The following is a 3,930-nucleotide window of genomic DNA, read 5'->3' on the forward strand; positions in this document are numbered from 1 at the left end:
ACACCGCAACGCTGAAAAGTGGAAATGAAGTGACGGAGGACATCCGTGGGGTAGGCCGCTTAAACCACCATTTTTAAAATAGTTAGTCTGGATAATTCTCTCCATGATTGCAGCAGTATTTGCAGAATCTGCTTCTTCATCCTCTACCCGCCCCAAAGAAAACAAGACGGAATATTTTATGAGGTTTCACACATTGTTTACATCCTGCTGGCAGCTTTTGCCTTCAACTCAAAGCATCCGTCATTACAAGGTAAAGATTTTCCCCGACACACAGGCACTGACTGAACCCTGCCTGCCCCAAGGTTTTCTGCAAGATGTTCTGTCCACTTTCAGGTGACGTGCGGCGTGGAAAGGCGCACAGGTGGCGGGCGATCGTGTTGTTATCATGCGGCGGAGAACGCCGTTCGCTCACCAGCTGGCGCGCGCACAGTCTTCCGTCCATGTGTGCCCCGGGCAGCCCCAGCGCCAGCTCAGCGCTGCGCTCGGGGATTTGGTCTCAGAGCCTGTTCCGTCCTGCTTTGAAGGGTTTCTGTGTTTCTGACAAAAAGAAACCACTGGTGTAAATCCTTTTCTCTCCTTGTATGCACATAAAATCCAGTTAAGAATTGAAATCCCTTCCATAAGTGAGTATCACCCCGCGTCACTTCCAATCAGAGCGTCTGGGAACGTGGCAGGACAGGCTGCCCGACAACCTCGGTTTTCTGAGACAGGTTAGGACTTCAGGTTATCTAACCCGGTTGCTTTCAGACGGCAGGATTTTGGCAATTCTTCTGCAGACAGTGAGTGGCGCCGTCAAGCCCCGCCTCCCTGAGGGATAAAGTGACCTGTGACACTCACCTGTGGAGAAGGGAAAGCCGGTGACAGTGATGCGGGACTCACCCTGAGGGCCCTCATCGGAGTCAGACAAGGGGCGTGACGTGAGGCAGCAACACCTTCCCTGGCTCAGCGAACCTTTGAGGCCTCGCTTCATTCCGAGACACTGGGACTCCCAGACACAGGGGTGTGTGGGGCCCAAGGAACACAGAAACGGACACATCCCAGAACTGCAATTGCACAATATCTCCTCCACTCTCCTCCCCGCGTTCTCGCGCCTCTCCGTAACGAAGTCTCCCCATTATGTCCTCGGAAAAAGAAAAAAATAAAGAAGGGAAAAAAACACAATAGAAAGATTCCTGGTGCTTTCAGGGAAGTGTATTGTTCCTTGAACAACCCGTGGTCTACCGCACTGCTAATGAGGCGATGTGTCCAGCCTGCAGAGCGCCCTGCCTTTCAAGAAGCGTTGCTGTCTTGTCCAAATTCAAACGTCCGTTCACACTGTGTTTGTTTTCCACGCCCCTGGGGGTGGGAGGAGAGTTCACGGGGCGGGGGGGGCAGCGTGAAGGCGGCTCCTGCCGTCGGGCCGGCAGTGCTGCGATTTCGGGCCCAGGCGCATTTTCACACGGTCTATGTGCATGAGTCCCTGGTTCCTCGTGGGCCGTGACTCGGGAGCCTGGTGCTTCTCAAGGAGGAAAATAAAATGTGGAATGTGGGAGGGAGCACTCTTCAGCGGTAAAATCCCTAAGTCCAGCCCCGGGGGAGTCAAAGGTTTGTGGCAAAAAGGAAAAAAAAAGGACCCATTGGTGAAAGTGGTCTCACGGAGTTACGTTGGTTGAATTTGAAGAAGTGCCTTTGATTTTCAGATTGTGACGTGACTTGACTTTTTTTATGGGCAAAACTATGACAACGGTTTTGGCACGTTTTTTTTTTTTCCCCGACAGTTTTTGCCAGCAGACCCTGTCTTAGCTTGGGCTGCTGTAGCAGGATGCCACAGACCGGGTGACTTGTCAATGACATTTATTTATCGCAGGTCTGGGCCTGGGAGGCCCAAGGTCAAGGTGCCAGCAGATTTGATGTTCCAGGTAGAAGGCCTGCTCCCAGTTCTCAGCCGTCTCCCGGGAGCCTTGTTGACAAGGGCACCAGCTCTCACTGACGACTCATCGCCCCCGTGCACCACCGTCACGCGGGGGCGGATCGGACGTTAAGGTGTGAACCCGGGGAGCACAACACTCAGCCTGCAGAAGACGCACTTTTAACACTGTTTCAGTACCTTACGGATCAGTGATTGAAACTGCAGTGGGAAGACGTTAAGATTTTTAAAAACTGATCCTGCCCCTCACGTCAGAATCCACCTGCCGACTTCCTGTCGATTTGGGAGCTTGGACTCGGACAGGAGACGGGAGGGGAAAGGGGCCACACTCCCACGGTCACTACGGTTCACACGATTCTCTTTCTTTTTTTTTAAGATTTTGTTTATTTATTTTTAGAGAGGGAAGGGTGAGAGATAGAGAGAGAGAGAGAGAGAGAGAGACATCAATGTGTGGTTGCTGGGCGCCGTGGCCTGCAACCCAGGCATGTGCCCCGACTGGGAATCGAACCTGCGACACTTTGGTTCGCAGCCCGCGCTCCATCCACTGAGCTACGCCAGCCAGGGCTGACAATTCTCTTTCCACGCGAGAGCCTCACCTGTTTGCTCCCAGACTTCTCAGAAGGGCAGGCAGTCGTGATGGCCATGCGTGAGGGCGAAGGGATGCATTTCATGCCAACACGAGAAAGCACATTTGCGGCCGTTGTACCCACCGCAGACGCCCAGTCAGCTCTCACGGCCTCGTAAAATGATGTTTTGTGGAGGCAAAGGCACTAAAATTCACAATTACGGTCCCCTTGTCTTTTGAATGACAGATGAAATGTGCCATAAAGTGTAATCACAATGCTATTTTCAGCACTATGTTAATAATGTGTAATTACGGGTTATGTTGTTTTACGTGGGGACGTCTAGACTTGTCAGCGAGAGTGTGAGTTCTCCGAAGACAGACCTGGCCGTTGTTCTCCTGTGTCGGCCGAACAATCTACTGCGTGGCTGGCAGCGCACCTGGAGCTCGGAAAACACTTTCTCTGTTCTGTCTAACAATGGGCTTAACTTTCCGAACGTCTCATATTTTCAAAAGATTTGGAGTCCTGGATACCCCAGACAAATGCAAATAAAGGTTTGATAAGTGTGCGTTTCACTCCCAAAGACTGAACTAGAGGGAAAGAAGGTCATAAATAGAGAATCCGTTTCAGTATGACTTTCTCATAGTCTTTGAGGCGTTAAGCCTACATATCGTAGTTTTACTGCTAAATTTTAAAGTGATAAACTGTACAATTCTTATCAATGCATTTCAATCCTGGGTCAATATATGACATATTAAATGATGTATTTCATGGTTTAATAAATAAAAGAAAGTGCTACTTTCACAGTATTTAATAAACTAACACAGCATCAAAAACTTTTATTTTTACCATAAGTAGCTTCTTAAACTATAAAATAATTAAGACAAATTTATTTCTCACTGTCCTAATTTTTTTCTCATTTCAAATGTTTTCATGCAAGCCATCCTATCCACAGAATGGCACTTAATTTTTTTTCATATTATGAGACTTTTACTCTCAACCACTGCAGAATTTGCTCTTCAACCCACTTGCTCTCAAAATCTAAGCTTTGGGGAAAATGCATTGCCAGTGATAGAATTATTCTATAGATTTATTTCTGAAATGTTTTTCTTTCTTTGCTCTCTCCTCTGAATTACTTAAAAAATTTTTTTAAAGCATGAAGTATATTAAATTTTTATTTCTGATTTTGAAAATGCAACATGTATCTTCATAACTGTACTGCTATTGCTCCTTTGAAGAACTGCCTGACATTTGGGAATAATTTCCAAAGTAACCCTCGTGGCTACTGCAGGTAGTCCGCGGGGTTGTGCAGTCTCATTCTGGGCGCGTGTTCTGCCCGTGTGGGCGAGTCTGTCCACACAGGCCCAGAAAGGGTTGTTCATGCACAAGGCTTCCTTATGCCACGGTCGGTCGATCTAACGCCCCACGGAACAGTCATCTGGTGAGTCTGTGAGCATAAAG

Source organism: Phyllostomus hastatus, unplaced genomic scaffold (assembly GCF_019186645.2).
Source record: "Phyllostomus hastatus isolate PE091 unplaced genomic scaffold, TTU_PhHast_1.1 phas_scaffold_129, whole genome shotgun sequence".
NCBI lineage: Eukaryota > Metazoa > Chordata > Mammalia > Chiroptera > Phyllostomidae > Phyllostomus > Phyllostomus hastatus.